General features: G+C 38.0%; 1 protein-coding gene and 1 long non-coding RNA gene across 2 annotated transcripts in view; one reads left to right on the forward strand and one right to left on the reverse strand.

Moving 5' to 3' along the window:
* Nucleotides 1-9,264: 9,264 nt before the first annotated feature.
* Nucleotides 9,265-12,318, reverse strand: LOC113115563 (uncharacterized). The gene is made up of 3 exons (XR_003293910.1): nt 12,007-12,318; nt 10,728-10,762; nt 9,265-10,273 (listed from the first exon to the last, which is right to left on the reverse strand). It is a non-coding gene; the product is annotated as an uncharacterized LOC113115563 (long non-coding RNA).
* A 5,025-nt stretch (nt 12,319-17,343) lies between these two features.
* LOC113115251 (leucine-rich repeat and fibronectin type III domain-containing protein 1-like protein) overlaps nt 17,344-20,334 on the forward strand; it is a 147,464-nt gene continuing 144,473 nt past the window's right edge. The window contains exon 1 of the mRNA XM_026282692.1: nt 17,344-18,225. The gene's annotated coding sequence lies outside the window, so the exon portion shown is untranslated. The remainder of the gene's footprint in view (nt 18,226-20,334) is intronic.

Consider the following 20,334-nt stretch of genomic DNA (forward strand, 5'->3'; position numbering starts at 1 on the left):
CTGCCATCACATAGTGTCAAATACCACCTGCATCTCTTCTGTCTGCATACTTCAGACTCATATTTCATTGCAAACCAATACAGTTGCTATATTTGCCAATATTATCATTACTGGGTAACACTTTTCAATAAGGTTCTCTTTTTTAACTACATTAGTTAACATAAATTAATAAAAACAATATTCCCAAAACATTTATTCATCTTATTTAATGTCGTTTCCAAAATTTACTAATACAATGTTAGTATTAAAATTATCTATCAATGTTATTTAATGGACCTGAGGTAACATAGATAGACAATTAACTAATGTTAACAAAGATGAATAAATATTGAAACAAATGTATTGTTCATTGTTGGTTAATGTTAGTTACTGCATTAAATATAGTTAATGGAACCTTATTGTAAAGTGTTACCCATTACTGCAGAAACAAAACACACAGCACAACAAAAGCAAACCAAGCCAAAACACACCACAAAACACAATGCATAGCAAAGCGAATTAAAACAAAACAAACAAAAATCAAAATGTAACAAAAACGGTGATTCAGCCGTAGGGTCACTTTAGAATTTGTAACAAAGGAACATTGAGTTGCTTCAATAAAAGATCATTGTATTCTATTAAAAGCTCACTCTATTATTAGAGTATTATCATAGAGAGATGGAATGAGCAAGTGTGATTACCTGCACATCATACAGCATTCGTTCTTCAGCTTAATCTCATGTTCACAAAACATTAGTTTGAATGTCTGCTGAGCAAAGCAATATCTTTGTCGTACTATCCTTTCAAGAAAGATTTCCGGTGATTGTGCTGCTCAGTGCATTTGCTGGCTGTGTCTTACAAACTGTTGTTGAAAGGAAAATAACTTCCTTATTTACAAGCTCATTTCAGTCTTTTAAAATTTAAAAGTCATTACTGCTTATTCACTCGCTATTGGTGTCTCATTTCGCCATCTATTGGTAGAACAATAACTTCAATCAACATCATGAACACAGACGTTTCTCATACTAAATACTATTAAATACTAATATTATTTTATATAAAATAGTTTTGATTAAATGATTACATTTAATAAACAAAAACAATAGCCATCATCAAGTTCCTAGGCAATTCAGACAAAAGTACAAAGGAAGCGCTCTGATATACAGCATTAAAGTTGCGTAAAATATATAAATTAATGTAATGAGATTTCGCTCTCAGCCAGAACGATTTGCTGTGGAAAAAAAATAATAGACTAATTAGACCAAAGACTGCCCATTAGTTTTTCCCCAAATAAATCATATTTCCGGTTTAACAAAGATAGAGACATCAGTGCCAGCAGCAAACTCAGGAAGATCTGGCCAAGCTGAGGCACTCTCAGTGGTTTCATGAGCACTGAACAGCCACTGACACCCTGGAGCTCACATCTCCAAAAACACTGAGGCAAATTTTCTAATAGACTTCACGTTTATTAACAAACCAAACAAACTGTCACAAAAACAGTATTTATACAATTGAAGAGTTCAGATGCAAAACAAAGCCTCTAAGTGCCATCTGAAATTTTCATCTAAAATTAGGATATTTATCAAGCTCCTATGCTTAGGTTGAGCCATTTTACTTTCATTGCAATATGCAGGTCCTTTTCCAGGCTATTAAAGTGAAATAACTGAACATAAATATAGGTGCCTGATAAAAATCCAAATTTTTGATGAAAATTTCAGGTGGCACTTAGAGGCTTTTGCATCTGAACTCTTCAATTATAGTGAATTTAGGTGTACAGTATGACACTCACTGTGCAATACTACAATACTATAATACTGCAAACAGGGTGACACAAACAATGAAACATTTGGAGTTCCAACATCACTAGAATATCGCACTTCCGAAAAAATGTCTCTCCAGAACCTGAAAGAACTGTAAAGTGTATCATGTATATATATATATATATATATATATATATATATATATATATATATATATATATATATATATATATATATATATATATATATATATATATATATATATATGAATTATGTTTACTTTTTGTTTAGTAACTGTTTAAAGGTAAACATTACCAACTTCATCTGTTCATCAAATTGTATCTTTAAACTGGTTGATAACAGTGAAAATGTTTAATAACTTTTTATAGTCAAGAAATCAAATTAAGTTTTAACTGCAAAGTAAAAATACTTGAGAAAAAATAAAATAAAAAAATAAAATAAATCTCATCCTTCCCTATACGCCAGCACATTACAGCAGACAGAGACTTGTGAAGAGAAATCACACTGGGTCAAGCAACAAACTATTCCAAGGTGGCAGATGTACTTCACCACAGCTGAGAGCGCGCGTTTGCAGCAGCCTGCACATCTGGAGCTGCTCTGCTTCAGAACGCGAGCAACACGACACCAATGTGACGAATAAGTGTTTTTTTTCTCTTCTGCAGAGCCATATAGGGAATGGGAACTGTTTTATCATCAGCATAAATTACATTGCTGTGAGACGTTTTAATTTGGCAACCGATTAAAACAGCTAGAAAGTACACAGTAGGTGACAATTACTCCTCCGCTTATGCTACATCAACCATCATCTTTTCTCCATCTTCCAAAAGCAACTCGTTTTTCGGTAAAATGGATTTTTGAGGTCAAATTTGAGCTTGTTTTAGTTTGTGTAACCAAAACGATTGTGTTCACAGCTAAATCATACGTCAGTTTTGATACTAAAGCTATATGTTTTTTTTATGTTCACAACTATAATGCTTTTAAGATATATGGATTAATACTATAAGAAATGTAATACTACATCCCAAATAGTGTTGACACTATAAGTCAGCAAGACAGTAATCTGCGCACTTTGCATTTGAGTTACATTTTGCATTTAACCCATTCTTTTTTTCTATATGATATACAAACTATGCATATGAAATATTTCTGGAACAATCCATAGAATTGTTATTATGTAAGATAATTATAAGACAGTAAATGGATAAATCCTTCTCTCCATCTTCCGTTTCTGACGAGAAGGCCTACCAAAAACAATGGGCTTTTCACATAAATAAAGTTGCATTGTGAAGATGGTGCAGTTGAGAAAATATACCCTAAAGGAATGGTTACTTAAAGATTTCGTCTTTGCCTAAAACATTCTCTCATTTCTTATGTTGCAGAATGGTGTTCAGAAAAAAGCCTATCATCTAAGCTCTGCCATCAAAGTGTCATAACTGAAATCTTTGATAGCTGGGAAAAGCTGTTCAGGAACTGCATCAAAATGGCACAACTGGGAGATAATATCAACCATGCAACATGCACGGTTTATTCTACATGGAACAAAAAACATCTGAGAGCCAAAAAAACAAAACAAAATAACAACACCAACAAAAAACAACCCTGATGAGAAGGTTGAAGGGTTTCAAAGCGCCACGGGACCTAGTGGGGGGCTGTGTTCTGACCGTTGAGGCATGACTGCTGGGAATTTCAATTAAAATGAATTCATTTATATTCCCTAAAACTCTGTGTATGTGGGTTGTTGGAGATCTGACGAATGTGTAGAGGATTATTATTATTTTTTTTATATATATATATATATATATATATATATATACACACTCTCTCAGTTATGCTGTGGTTGGCACTATGGGGGGTCTTAGGGAGCTATGACATCCAAGCCACTAACCATTATTATTATAAAAATGAGTACAAACTGTAAATTATTGTAAAATTACTTGCTGTAAGTAGTGGTGGGGTTTGGTAGGTATGTAATGCAGAAGCACTTAAGCAGCAACAAAAATGTGTGTGTATGTATATATATATATATATATATATATATATATATATATATATATATATATATATTCAAATTATTATCATTATTATTATAATTCAATTGGAGCAGTTCTTAAAGGCAAAACATACTGATTAAACATGCAGTTTACCATATATATATATATATATTACTTTATTCCACTATATATAGTAACTAGATATTAAGAAAGTAGGCAATCGTTTGGCTTGAAAAAGCCTAGCCAGAAAGTTTGAAGTCATTTTAAAAGCTGAAAATTTGAGGTTTTCAGTTTTAACTAATTTTTATTAGTTTTAAAGTTTTGAGGGCAATACAATCAATCAAAAAAAGAAAAAAAAATAGATAGATAAATAGAGAGATAGATAAACAGATAAGAAATATTAAACTAGCATGTTGCTAACATGATTGCCAATGTGACTAGTATGTCCCTAGCATTATTAGGAAGTTATTAGCATGTCACTTCTGTGTTTCCAACATAATTCACATGTCGCTAGCATTGTGATGGCATTATTAGCAAGTAATTAACATGTTGCTAGCATGGTTAGCAAGTTGCTAGAATGGCATTAGAATGTTGTTTGTATGTTGTTAGCATGGGTAGCAAGTTACTAGCATGTCATTATCATGTTTCTAGCATGTTGCTAACATAAATAGCATTTGACTAGCATGTTGCTAGCATTAAAAGCATGCTCCTAGCAATAGTAAGTGACTAGCATGTTGCTAGAATGACTAGCAAGTGAATACCATGTCATTAACATGGTTAACAAGTTACTAACATGTTGCTATCATTATCAAGTGACTAGCGTGTTCTTACCATGATCAGTAAGTTACTAGTATGTTGCTAGCATGACTAGCATGTCACTAGCATGTTGTTAACATGATTAGCAAATGACTAGCATGTTGCTAGAATGACTACCAAGTGACTAACATGTCATTAACATGATAAGCAAGTGTCTCATGTCTCTAACATGTTGTTAACCTGTACTACAAAAAAAAAAAAAAAAAAAAAAAAATCCCAAACCAATTTTAGAGTAACAATTTAATTGATGTTCAGCAGATATTTTCAGTAATTTTCAGAAGGCGGCTTCAGGTATAACTCATTCGAAGTAATAGTGCTTCATATTACAGTATCCAGAGAAACAAATGGTAAATGGACTGCATTTATATAGCGCTTTCAACAGACCACATGGCCATCCAAAGCGCTTTACAAGTTGCCTCACATTCACCCATTCACACACTCATTCATACACCGACTGCGGTGTCAGCCATGCAAGGCGCCATCCAGCTCGTCGGGAGCAGCTGGGGTTAGGTGTCTTGCTCAAGGACACCTCAACACTTGGTCAGGTGGAGCCGGGGATCGAACCACCAACCTTCCGGTTTGTAGACAACCTACATGAACCACTGAGCCACTGCCGCCCCGAAACAAGTGTTAGTGATAGATCCCTTGTGATGTTTGTACTGGCTACTGTATAAATGCCAGCAGGGCACCATACAGAATTTATTAAATAATTTGCTGATTTTATATCCAAGTTAGTTCTGGCTGCAGATAAAGTTTTAATTCTTGGTGATTTTAATATCCATGATATGCATTTAAATCAGCATTAATAGACATTTTGAACTCCATTGGTGTTAGACAATGCATGTCAGGTCCTACTCAGTGTCAAAATCATAATCTAGATGTAATATTGTCACATGGAATTGATGCTGATGTTGTTGAAATTATGCAGCCAAGTGATGATATCCTAGATCATTATCTAGTCTCATGTAAACTTCATATAGCTAAAATGTACTCGGTTATGAACGTAACCTCGGTTCCCTGAGATACGGAACGAGTACTGTGTATGGGGAAAAGCTCCTTTTTTCCTCGATACTGGAGCCTTTTTTCAATAATGCAGTGCAACTGCACTGCCATTGGTTAATCTGTAAACTTTTTAAACCAAAGACAGCGCTTAGTAACTGCAAAGCTGGGATGTCCGGGTTATAGAATCTGACAAAAATGGACAGCGAGGACCAGTCAGCCGCCTCACAGATGTCCTTGATAGAGACACCACTAGACCAGGCCCAAGAAGAGGACATCCCTCTAGTGGAGTGGGCTCATACTCCTATGGGGCACTCAAGGCCAATGGAGGAGTAACATAAAGCGATAGTGTTGATTATCCAACATGAGAGGCGTTTCTTTGATACCGAAGGCCCCTTGGTGCGGCCACCAAAGTAGACAAAAAGCTGGTCAGATTGCCTGAACACCTGTGACCGCTCAATGTATATCCTCAAACCCCTCACTGGGCAGAGTAAATCCAGTTCTTTCTCACCTGACAATGGAGGCAGAGCTGAGAGGGAAATTACCTGTGCTCTGAATGGAGTCAAGAGCACTTTAGGGACATAGCCATGCCTGGGTTTTTACCTTCGAGTCATTGGGCCCAAATTCAAAGCATGCAGGGCTCACTGAGAGGGCCCACAAATCGCCAACACGCTTGTCCGATTTTGAGCATTTTGAGTGGTTTTGAGCATCAGGAGCCGAAGGTCAGCTGACCGCAGAGCTCAAACAGAGGTCCTTTGAGTGCTCCAAGTACCGTGTGAAGGTCCCAAAAGGGAACGGTGAGAGGACACTGGGGTTTCAACCACCTAGAACTTTTCAGGAAATGCACAATGAGGCTATTTCGACCCACTGATTGGCCAGCGATAAGAGCATGAAATGCTGCGATGGCTGCTACGTACACCTTGAGCTTGGAAGGGGTGAGACCCTTGTCTAGATGCTCTTGGAGAAATGACAGTATCAGAGATACGTCACACTCAACAGGGTCTTCATTTGGTGCTGAGCACCAGTCAATGAAGACTGACCATTTCTGGACATTTTAGGCAGAGTTCTGGCTGGGGATGCCAGATTGTCCTGTTCACCTGAGAGAAGAGGTCCCCCCTCAGGGGGATCGGCCATGGGGCTTTCATGGAAAGCCTGAATAGCTCAGAGGACCAAACTTGGCTCCTCCAAACCAGGAGGACTCTGTGCCTGTCTTTCCTGACTTGTCTGATGACCTGAGGGATCAGAGTGATCGGGGTGTTCTTCGAAAAATAAGTTGGGCAATAAGAGTTGCTTTCTGAGGCGAAGAGGTCGACCTCTGCCTTCCCGAAAATCTCCCAGATTTTGAGAACAGTCTGGGGATAGAGCATCCACTCATCCGAGGGGACATTGCTCCATGAAAGCATGTCTGCACCCAGATTCGTCTTGTCAGGTATATGCATCGCCTTGGGCGATCACAACCTGGGTAGTGCCCATTCCAAGAGGCGGTTTGCCAGTGCGCAGAGGCGGCTGGACGAAAGGCCGCCTTGGTGATTTATGTAGGACACCACTGTCATGCTGTCCGACTGGACTAGGACATGGCGCCCTTTCATGATTGCCTGAAAGGATTGATGGGCTCATTCTACTGCCAGCATCTCGAGGCAGTTGATATGGAGATGGCTCTCCTTGTGCGACCACGAGCCGAAGGCTGGTCTGCCCTCACATAGAGTGCCCCAACCCAGGTTGGACGCATCTGTTGAGAGCACCATCGTTCTGGAAAACGCATGTAGGGGTACCCCACGGCTGAACCAAACAAGGTTCATCCAATGCTCCAGGGCTGCTAGACAGGCCTGGTTGACCCGGATGCGAAAATTTCCGTGCTGCCAAGGAGGTGGGACCTGGAGTTTCAGCCAGTATTGAAGGGGCCACATTCGTAGGAGGCCGAGCTGTAAAACTGGGTGGGTGGAGGCCATCAGCCCTACCATCCTCTGAAAGAACTTCAGAGGGAAACAGGCTTTGTTCCTGACGGAGGCCTTGAGCTGCTGAAGTACCAGAGTGTGTTCTGGTAATATGACCGCTTCCATATGGACTGAGTCGAAAACCGCTCCCAGGAACATAATACGTTGGCTGGGGAGCAGTGAACTCTTAGCAAAATTGACCCTGAGTCCTAGGCACTCTAAGTGGCTCAGGAGCACGGATTTGTGGTGGTCTAGCTTGGGTCGCGACTGGGCTAGAATGAGCCAGTCATCGAGATGTCTCAGAGGGGAAAGCGCCTCGTTCATGCATTTTGTGAAAGAGCGGGGAGCTAGAGACAGCCCGAAGGGAAGGACTGTATATTGGTAAGCCACACCCTCTAATGCGAATCTCAAGAATCGTCTGTGATGGGGAGGCTATCTGGATGTGAAAGTAAGCGTCTTTCAGGTCCAATGAGAAGAACCAGTCCTCGGGGCAAACCTGCGTGAGGATCTGCTTCAATGTCAGCATCCTAAACTTCCATTCAGAGAGCTTCTGGGGTGGTCTTGCCATGGTGGGACTTTGCACCTTCCTCTTTCTCCCCCAATGATCAGGAGGATTTAGAGGGCATCAGGTCCAGCACAATTCTTTGCCGGGGGCCCTGACGTCCATGCGGTATAGCGCGCCTAGTGGGGCGAGCTGGGTGCTGCTCCTTACAGGGCGCCGCCAGGGAGGTAGAAGGGACAGGCTTGCTCCGTTGCTGAGTTGGCGCAGTCCTGGGGCGACTCAGGGCAGAGCTGGAGCGCTTGGGCAGGAAGCGTCGCATTGCCTGGAATGACTTCTGTGCTGCAGTGAAGCGCTCTGTGAAAACTTCTACGGCTGGCCCGAGAGACTGGATGGAGAGACTGGGCCATCTAGAAAGGCCACTTTGTCGCTCACAGGATCATGAGGGCTAGACTCATCCAGGGAATGGAGAATATTTGCCTGGAACACTTGTAATATGGCCATAGTGTGCAGTGCTGAAGCGGCTTGGCCCGCAAAAGTGCACTGATAAAAATTATCTGCTTGATTTACTTAAAAAATATGATGAATTCTTTTGCATAATTGTATTACGTAGATCCAACAAGACTAGTCTTTGTACAAACTACTTAATTTTTCTGTTTGTTGAAATAAAATTTGCACATAAAGTTAACTTAATTTTAGTATTGATCTAGTCATTTTTTGTGTGTGTGATCTACACAACTTTAAGAATCCAAAATGTGCATTTTTGATTGAATCCAACTTAATTTTTACATTTCAATATTACAAATTTCAAGTGGGATATACTGTAAAATTTGTTAGTGTATTTTAAAGTTACATGTACTCAGATATTCTAATTAGCAACTGAGTATTTCTACTGAAAGTATAAATGCAAATAGTAATTGTTTTACTACTATAGTAAAAGTTCCAACACTGGTACTTGTAAACAGAATGCCAGTAGAATGTATTCATCAAATATAGAAATCTAGTTATAACATTAAAGCTGACATTTTGGCCATTTGATAGTAAAAACTGACAAGGTCAGTATAAAACAAAGTATAATAAAATATATCCACCTCACAGGTTGAGACATTGTGTACAATAGAAAATTGTGCTTCATGGTGGTGACAGAGGAAAGCTCATTAAGTGAAAGTTGACAGACTTTATTGTCTTCATAAGAAACCATTCAGAGACATTCACAGAATATTTTCTATAAAATTGCGTTTTTCAGTCCTGTACAGTAACATACTCTAAAGACTTTAAAACAACACGCTTGCACATGTATGATCATATGTATAATCCCCGTGTGACAATGGAGATCTTCTAAGAAACCTACATTTCAGTTTCTTTGGGTTTCTATTGAAAAAAACTCACATTGTGCAATATAGTTTCTGACTTCTTAACTGTCATCTTTCCTTCAACTGCACCTTTAACATCAACAGAATCACAAACATGTTCCCTATATGAAATAGGATTAGTGTGACTTGAGAAAGTGCACTGAAAAAAACCTGAGAAATTGAACAGTAAAACTTTACCAGAGGGACTCAAACCCTCTACATTCAACAATGTAAGGCCAGTAAGCTGATCATGAGATCATGAACTTTGGGAAACATTTTTTGGTTCCTGTCCTCTAGCTCCAGGGAGATCTTCTGGAAAGGCTACATTTCAGTTTCTTTGGGTAGGTTAGCTTATCAAAATAAAATTACAATAAATTCACATTGTGCAAAATGTTTTCCATGCGTTTCTCACTTCTTCACAGTCATGTTTCCTTCAAATGCTCATTAACAGACTTACAAAACATGGTCCCTATATGAAAATGCAATAGTAGTTACTATTGAGAGTGCATTAGGAGAACCTGAGAAATTGAACTGTAAAACTTTAACAGAGGGACCTAACTCGAACCCTCCAACTTCAACAATGTCTGTATCGCTTTTAGGCCAGTAAGCTGATCTTGAGATCGTGGATTTTGGAGGACATGTTTTTGTTAACATCCTCCAGCTCCAGGAAGATCTTCTGAAATACCTCAAAGGTATATTTAAGTTTCTTTGGGTAGCTGAGTTCCAAGGCATAAATAAGGCCCATAAGGTAGGAGCAAGCATGTGCTACACTTGGAATGCAAAAAAGGACCTCCGCTCCCTCAATGGCTATTCCAACTTTCTTCTCGAGACCTCCATCCCTGGCTTTGCTGACCACAAAGATGTTGAGCACAAATGAAGTAATGGCCTCTTGGATGGCTGCAGCATCATCGTCATCACAAACCTGTGAAATAAACCAGAGAGAAGTGAACCTACTGCTTTGTTTGCTAATGTGAAGAATGCATTTAGCTCTTTGCTCTCCATCTGAACAAAAATCAGGGTAGGATTACGTGGTTGCTGCGGTGTTGTGATTTAAGCCAATTTTTGAATTTTTGAATGGTTGAAGTAAACTAAGTTTTTTTTATTTTTTAGCTAATGTATGTAACCATGGGATCAACAAAAATAGATTATCATGGAAATGGGAACTAATGCAATGGCAGACTTTGAGCAACCAGCAACATATGGTGCACACCCCTTAAGTCGTCACTTTTTTTTTTTTTTTTTTTTACAGGACTATAAATTTGCTCTGTGAAATGCAAAAAAAAAAACTGCCAACTGAGTTATAACTTTACCCCCAGTTTCCTCACTACAATAAATGTATTATATCATTTAAATATAATTTATTGAAAGTTACATACCTTTATCCAGTGTAGCCTATTGTCAGGAGAATCACCTGGTTAAGGACACAGTGTAAGTTAATGGTTAGTAACTGACCAATGCAAGAAACCCAATTCATAGCAAATAATAACTATAACTATAATTAAAAATAGTTTCACATTTTCTTCTCTCCACAAACAACTACAGGTAGTTGACCTGCCGATCAGACAGCTAATTGTCTTCAGTTTCATATGAAATGTTTGTGTTGTTTTTTTTTACCTCGGAGCTCAGATGAGAAAGTGTACAGGGAACTGCGTCATGCAGAAGGCAGGATTATGGTCACATATTATGATTGACAGCTGTAAACGCTCTAACCATAGACCGTAAAAACTACCGTCCTAACAAACACAAACCACGAAGAGAAACTGACAGAGCGCGCTAATGGGCACTCTTTCAGATCGCATAATTCATGGAGTATGCATTCTGTATGACGAAATATCTATATGACAAAAGTTCATATTTCTATAGAGACAGGAATGAAAAGGACCTATATATATAAAACATATTAATAGATTGATTGAATAAAGGCCAAAGATAAGAAACGTTTCGTTTTGACCCAAACAAATTATATTTTATCTTGAACCACTAAAGAGACATCAGAGCCAGCGGCAAATGTCAGAAGGTCTAGCCGAGCTGAAGCTGCTCTCGGCGGATACATGATGACGGAGCTCCCGCTGATCGCATGGAGCTCATCTCTGAAATCGGCAAAACACATTTTTTTAAATAGACGCTGTCTTTATAAATAAACCGCATATTTGAGTTTAAAACAACTACATTCTCGCCTGAAATACTTCAAAAACTACATTTCATGAAACGATAACAGTAATATTTTGAAAATTATCCGAATAAAATGGCGGCTGTAAATGCTACGTGAACTCAACTGGCAGCTGTCCCCCCGTACGAGAGACTAACGTTACCCGCATTCCAACGCATCCACATCACCTTTTATTATCAGGGAGAACCAAACACTTTCACAGGGAGAAAAAGGAATCCTAAAATGGGCTTCAGTGGCTCCTTAAATGTATTTAGACATATGCCAAGCTTAATACTGAATGCTTTAAAGCAGCTAAGTTAGCCACCTAACTTTAACTTACCAGTGTAACCACATGGTAGGCCTAATGCTAATTAGAAAATCCACATAACGTTACAACAATCTTCAAATTACATTTAAAGCCTAGTTTTTGTACAGCAATTCGAAAACTGTAAAGAATGTACCAACCCAAGTAACATTAACTGTTAATTTGCTAGCTTTATTCTTACCTTAAATTCAGTCCGCGTGTTCGTCTTCGTCTTCGTTAGGAATGCAAGGGGTTTCCAGACCAACGAAACAGGAAGGGGAGGTTTTTTTTTTTTTTGTACCAAGCGAGTAAATAAAACAAGGTATTGTTTGTTGTGCGTGTGTACCTAAAAAGCTTGGCTGGGATTACTTAGATTAATTTTGTAAAGCAATAAAATACAAATTTTCTTGTTTTTTGAACAAATGCAGATTAATTTAAAACTAGATATATTAAAGTAAAGACACAAACTTAACATTTTATTGTTGATATCACGCATTTTAATTACTTAACATTTACATCCACTCAGATTAATTTTTTTCAGTGTGTAGGCTCTGCCGGGCATGGCAGAGGTCATCCTGCAGGGCTTGGAGGGAAGGGCTCTATTGCTTGTCCACCCCTCAGCTGTGGGGGTGGGGGGGGGGGGGTGCAGAGGTGAGCAGCCATGAAAGCACTATGAAAGTCACTGTTTCCGACACTAATTCACTGTCTCAAGAAATTAGAATGCTTCATAAGACCAAAAAAAAAAAAAATGGACTGGCCTTCTGGAAAGTATGTTAATTCACTGTCCATGTACTCAATACTTGGTAAGGGCTCCTTTTGCTTTAATTACTGTGGCATGGAGGTAATCAGTTTGTGACAGTGCTGAGGTGGTATGGAAGCCTGGGTTTATTGCCCCATAGATTCTCTCAGTGTGGGCAGGTTCCAAATCCTGCTGGAAAATAAAATCAGCATCTTCAAAAAGCTAGTCAGCAGAAGGAAGCATGAAGTGCTCCAAAATTTCTTGGTAAACGGGTGGAGTGACATTGGTTTTCAAAAAACACAGCAGATGACATTGCACCCCAAATCAACCCAGGCTGTGGAAACTTAACGATGGATTTCAAACAACTTGGACTATGAGCATCTCCACCCTTCCTCCAGACTCTAGGACCTTAGATTCCAAATGAAATACAAAACTTGCTCTCATATGAAAAGAGGACTTTGAACCACTAGGCAACAGTCAAGTTCTTTTTTTTCTTAGCCCAGGTAAGATGTCTCTGACGGTGTCTGTAGTTCAACAAATTCCTTGACATGTCTATGTGTGGTGGGCTTTGATGCCTTGACCCCAGCCTAGTGAAGTTCACTCAAATTCTTGAAATGATTTTGCTTGAAAATCCTCATAAGGCTGGTTCTCTTGGCTGGTTGTGCATCTTTTTCTTTCACACTTTTTTTCTTCCACTCAACTGTCTGTTAACATGCTTGGATACAGCACTCTGTGAACATACAACTTCTTTGGCAATGAATGTTTGTGGCTTATCCTCCTTGTGAAATTGTCTTCCCCATGATTGTGTTGCTTAGCGAACAAAACTGAGACACCATTTTGAAGGCTCAGGAAATCTTTGCAGGCATTTTGAGTTGATTGGCATTTCACCATATTTGAATTTGTTGAGATAGGGAATTGGTGGGTTTTTGTTAAATGTGAGCCAAAATCATTGCAATTAAAATAGCCAAAGACTTAAACTACTTCAGTCTGTGTCAGTTGAAATTATTTAATACACAAGTTTCATAATTTGAGTTAAATTACTGAAATAAATGAACTTTTCCACAACATTCTAATTTTTTGAGATGCATCTGTACTTGACTGGTAAACCCCACAAAACTGAGCTGAAAGAACTAGGGTTATAAAAGCAGGATAATGAGTGAACTGACAAGTGTGTGGAATCAATTAATGATCAAACTAAACAAGGACAGGAAACAGACCAAATAAGGAAAGTCAGGAACTGACACACCTGAAAACAGGTCCAATCCTAACAATAATATAGTATACTATATTACATGTATAGCATAGTAAGTCTTTATATGTTTTCACACCTTGAATCACTGCAGATCAAACTGAATTCAGGTTATGTCATACAGATTTAGAACATTGTGTGTATATGTATGTGTAAAGCCTGTTATGTTTTATCCATTTACTCCAGGGATGAGTAGAGTATTTTAAGATGCACGATGCACGCTATAAACATGTACTGTACAGATCCTTGGGCATTTGGTGGGATTTTGAGAGGGTCCTTGTTATCCAGTACCAGAGATTAAGCCTGGCCTTGAGTACACTGACACCCTCTCAGCTGGACGGCATCCAAGGGTTAGTTCAGTTCATGCTGACAACAACAGGCACTGCAAGCATTAGAACTCATGGCTGCTTCAGCATTTAGTACAGCATTACCCCACTTCAGGGGCTTTAGCATTCCTAAAACCTAAAATGACCTGACAGAAACGGGGTTACACAATTGGGAGGTGTATCAGGCTAAATGTTGCAGAAAATCTTAAGGCAAAATCTTGAAATGTTGCTTTGTTTCTTAGTAGACACAATAAGATTGATGCTATATTACAACATTGGATACAAGTAAAATTGAGACAGACTAAATCCAGAAGAATCGTGGCAACATCTCCAAGATGCTTCAAGAAACCTACCTGCAAAGCTACAGTACTGTTAAAAGTTTTAGGAACTTAAGTAAAAGCCATTGAAAACCATTTTTAGTTAGTGAAAATACTAGTGTTCAAATAATACACACACACACACACACGCACACACGCACACGCACACACGCACACACAAACACACACACACACACACATATATATATATATATATATATATATATATATATATATATATATATATATATATATATATATATATATATATATATATATATATATATATATATATATAATTTGGACTGAACAATTATGTACACGTAGAGTAACAATCAGTTGGAGAGTCACTGTTTTTAATCAATTAATGACAACCATACAAGCTAGGGCTAGATCTTAGCAAACACCCATACAAGTTTGCTCTAGATAGCACATTTGCAGACCAGCAGAGTTTGCATCTAATCTGCAAAACAAAAGAGATACTGGCAAGATGTTCGGCCTAAGGGTTGAGACTGTTCAAACAGATTACTAGCATGGCAGCAGGCACCTTACACACACCTGCCCTCCCTCCCTGATCCATCTGTACATGTATGATTGATATTTATAATGCCCCGAGATAGTGCTGCAGTGTCCGTTTTGGTCTGAATGATTTGCAGTGACTGCCCTGCACTGTGAACTGGACAATGTCTGAAACTTTCCTGACCTGTTTGCATACAGGTCGCCGTGATTTTGCCAAGTAAGACATGCTCCTGTATCAACATCTTCTAATGATCTTGGTTCAACAGTATTGTGCAAAAATATAGGCTTAACCCAACACATACCCTTAGACCTAAACCTACCCATAATTTATTCCTAAAATCATTGCGAAATGATAGCTGATTAACAAGGGTGTTGAAGCACCTAACCCCGATTGTAAGCCTAAAGCAGATATTTCCTCAATTCTCAATTCTGATTTGTTGGTTGGAATGTAGTTCTAGGATCAAAAAAGATGTTGATTCAGAAACATGTTGTAATTGATGAAATCACGTGTGCCTTGCATACACAAAATTATGTAAATTATAGTACATTAATGCCCAATTCCAATATGAGTTGCAATCTTAATCTCAAACCTCTTAATTCTTCATTCAACCTTTTTTATTAGTATTATTTTAGATCTAATTAAAACAAGTTATTATTCATTGTCTGTCATCCTCAAACTGGTTGTTAAAATTCTGTCCAGCAAAAGTTTTTATAATCTAATAATAGCCACTGACTATACAGTATTTACTACCCTAAATCTGCCGGGTTGGTTATTGCAATAAAAAGTAATTGGGCTAGGAAGCAGGCTGTGGAACCACCGTGCCAATTAAGATACAATTTCTCATAAAATGAGGATTGATAAGTATGCCCATAAGCTTAATTCATAATTGTCTTTTGAAGTAAGCTAAGGTATTTACACTGATAGCTCAAGACTTATCATACTAAGGATGGTGGAACAAGCTCAAAATTAAACTTAAATTTAACCAACCAGCCAATCAATCATATTTAACACCGTTTGGATGCAACATCAATCAAAGGCAAAAGTTACCAATTCCAGAAAGAAAGAAAGGAAGAAAAACAAATAAAATAAAATAAACAAGTCAAATATCTGTGGTTGTATATTGCATTTGTCTTTGTCAAAACAGTTTCTAAGCAATTACGATAAGAACCTGAAATATATAAGAATGTTCCGTTTTCCCCACATCTGACACCCCACAAGGATGTTATTATCAATTATTCAGCTTTACCTTTTCTACGCACTACCTGTTTCACTTTGTATCCTTCTTTCTTTCTTTGTGATTCAGTCATTGGCCCTTTAGACATCTGCTTTGTTTCCGGAGTGTTTGTGTATTTTCACACAAACCCTTCAGCTTTTCTTTTCACTCAGTCTCCTATTGACTTTCCTACTTCTCTTTATCAGCCGCCAATCGCTTTTAATGTCTCTAAGGAGTAGTGCAGCAGGCATGCTTTCTCTTTTATCCCTGCACCAGACCTCCATTTTGTGGGATTTCACATCCGTTTCCTTTATCCTTTCAAGGTCTCTTGAGGTTAAATGACATTCATAAGGTCCCTGGGTCATGTTAGCTGTAGTAACCTTTTCAGCCTGTGCCAAATGTGTAGACATATTAGGTTTTCATAATAACATGAGGTAAATGTGGTGGAAGACACTGCATTGGTGTAAATGATAAATAATTATTTCATTTTATTAAAATAAGGTCTACTAGGCAAATTTTGATTTAAAAAACCAGTCCATCTGATTCAAGACCTAGCTTATTAGAGTACAGTTGTAATGTTGTGAATATTTTTTTTGTTGTCATGCAACTCTCTTCATCAGTGTGTGCTTATGCTTTAACATCCGCTTTCTGCGTGGAAAATTTGAATGATGTGCTCAACATAAAGTTACTGTGAAATATTAGAGAAGATCTTTCGGGGCGGTGAGCCTTGGATTGTCTGTCTTATTTTTCATCTTGGATAAACTGTTGTTCCTCTTCCAGCATGACTAAAGTTTGATCATTATATTGATTTGTTTACATAAATGTGGAAAAAAGGTCACTAAATCAAAAAAAAAAAAAAAAAAAAAAAAAAAAAAAACTTTCAATGGGAACAAAGTCTAACAATTGTACAAAAAGGTTAGCAAATGGCACACTTAAATAACAACTGGAAATGTGTTGACTTCTTTAATTTGTCACAACGCCTGCAAATGTAAGCAAGACACATAAAAAAGATGAATTAAGTGGCAGAAAGCCGGATAGGCATCCATTAGATGGATAAAATGTTAGTGTAAGTGCACCATGTGACTATTTTAAACAATCAGAATATATATTTTTAACACAATTTATATAGATAGATAATATAGAAGAGATAGGTCTCAAATACATCAGCGTTCGTGTGCGCTGTCCGTGGTGCTGAAACAAACCAAACAACTGACACTGGCCGAAGAAAGCTAAACGCTCAACGCATGTCTGTCAGCGCGCCGGTCAGCTTATCGTCTATTTTTATTTATTTATTTTTTCCGTCCGATTACACGAACCCACTCAGGTGCCGGGCGCTCATTTCATATTTGCCCCTGTTGTGTTCCGTTAGTTTCGCCTGACTTGAGTTCTCCTCTCATACTCTCTAACGATGTATCCTTTTTACCTTAAAGTCACAAGTTTCTGCCATCCGCGCTGACAGAACGCCTGTTTACGTGCATGTAGAGAAGCAGCGCTTCAGGCGGAGGCATGCATGCTTATTGGCAGCAGTGAAGATCTACCCCTATAACGCCCACTCTTCAGCGTGCTCCAAGACGAGCAGACGCTTCGTGCGTATTTGTCTTCTAACTCACCCATCTATCAGGATGATATTGCAAGAGGCTTCCTTTTTGAGGATCTACACCTCTGACGGATTAGATTGTCATGTATTTCAGCAGCACACGGATATGTATTCTTTATTGAAAGGTGAAACTGAAAAGCCACGGAAACTAGATATCTGATTCGCCGTACCTGGGAAGAAGGATCGAGCACAAGAATGGGAACTATTAGTGCGCGAAAGCAAAAGTAGAGGAAACGATTGCGGTCCTTGAAGAAAATGAAAGCGTGTTTTTTTTTCTTTTCTTTTTTTTTTCTTTTTTTTTTTTGGTGCACATTGTGAAGAACATTGAGCTACTGTGCAACCATACCGAACCTGTCTGATCTTTTCCCCGGCTTTAATTAGCGCTATCCCACCCCGTCCTCCTTAAACGACCACCGGCTTTCACTTTTCACCGGAGGAGAATGAGCATCGGTGTGGAAAGGTAACCTTTTCTTAATATACTCACTTTCTGCGATTAATTGACAGCGCAGCGCAAACTATTTTTCTCTTCTTGATTTCCAGCACGTTTTTGCGCATCTTTTGGGTTGAGTTTGGATTCTGATGAATACAAAATGTTTTTTATGAATTATCAGTATAATGTTCGTCTAGATGCAAGGATCTCGAGGTGTTTCTCTGCACGGATGCTGAGTAATGGTCAGCAATGCACCAGAGCCACGATTCTCCCCATTGTGAATTTGATAGCTCACTTTCTCCTCTTTATTTGCATATATGATTACTTGAATTTTGGGTCTTGCAAAACTGTGATGTAACTGAGCAAAATAATGTTTAGACAAACTGTATACTATATAAACATTCTTGTAACGTTAGGGTTAGGGTTGTGGGTTAGTTCTGCCTGACAAGATATTTTACCCATGGTGGCAGCACACCCTGATAGTTTTTTTCTGCATCACAAGATGTTCTGCCTACATTTATGCTGCGATAGTACTGGGGTTTTCTGCTTGTGATTTTAAAGAGAAATACTGGTTTTAAGTGCACCAGACCTCTTGATATAATCTAGCAGCAAAGATATGCCCAAAACATAGATAAAAAAAAAAAAAAAAAAATGTATGTAGACTGTATTCTGAGTTAGTGGCAGGTCATCAAAACCATGCTATTTGTTTTTAATCCTCATTTGGATTTCATTCACATGCAAAAATGTCCTGTGAGGATCTTCATGATGCCAAGTGAAATGTGTCATCACTGTTATCTTATATTCATTAGCAAACACTGTTTAATACCAGATCAGATGGTGCAGTTTTAATCTTTCTAGTATGTGTGCTTTAAATGGAACATAAACCCCACTTGGTCCACGCCTATGCATTGCATATTTGCCTGTTTATGACTGTCCAATAATTGGAGGAGTTTTGAATGTCAAGTTGCAAAGCTCATTATGTCTTATTCTTGTCCACAGGTAGGGGGCCATGGTGGGCCTGTAGATGAGTTCTTGTGCTGTATTACCTATAGCTTCTGCATCCTGAAAATTATTTGAGTCATGTCAGGTGCAGGTGGTTATTTCATAACTGGTCTTAATTTAATCCGTATGTGCTGTTATAGCAAACATATGTTTCTTTCCCTTTAATGCCCTTCAACATGATCACCATCTGAGTTGTGTTATTTCATTATATTGTTTCTTTATTGCCATATTGGGTTTGATAGGATATGCAAATGGAAAAAAAAAAGCTTATTCTGACTTATCCCAGGGTTTCTGCTGATCATAAAAGGCTTAGTTAGCCCTTCCACAAATGAAGGCCTTAAATGTCTTAAATCAGAACAGAAGTTCTCAAATTCATTAAGTCAGTCAAGTTTATATATGAAAAAGTAAAAAAAAAAAAAAAAAAAAAAAAAAAAAAAAAAAAAAAAAAATATATATATATATATATATATATATATATATATATATATATATATAATACTGATAGAGAGTAGAATTGCAATAATGGTCAAGTGTATAAAACACACACACACACACACACACACACACACACACACACACACACACATATATATATATATATATATATATATATATATATATATATATATATATATATATATATATATATACATATTCAGTTTATTTATTTTATTTTATATATTCAGTATTTATTAATTTATATTTAGTTTTAAAAAATCACATAGTCTTAAAACGATTTACATTTACCTGCAGAAACCCTGTTTTAGAATGTTGTAGAGTTGTAGAATGACCACATGCAGTCCCGTATTCTCCTCTATGGATAGATGATTGGTAATGCTACATCCAAATATAAAGCAGGATGAATGAAATGCAAATACACAGAGCTAGATTTGGGACCAGCACATTCCGTTATTACAGTTTGCACATGGCAGTGCCATTTGTTTAGGGAGTCACCGTTTAGCTGTGAGAACTGGGCTGGTTTTGCTGCATCTGTCACAGCGACCACAGTATGGCTATTTTCTCTCACCTGCTGCATAGTGATGCATTCCCTGTTGTGTGAAATGAAAAAGAGACTTTGAATTAGATTGATTTGAAAGGTTTCCCAGGTTTCTTTAGCATTTCAAAGCTCATACTGGT

Source organism: Carassius auratus, chromosome 15 (assembly GCF_003368295.1).
Source record: "Carassius auratus strain Wakin chromosome 15, ASM336829v1, whole genome shotgun sequence".
Taxonomy (NCBI): Eukaryota; Metazoa; Chordata; class Actinopteri; order Cypriniformes; family Cyprinidae; genus Carassius; species Carassius auratus.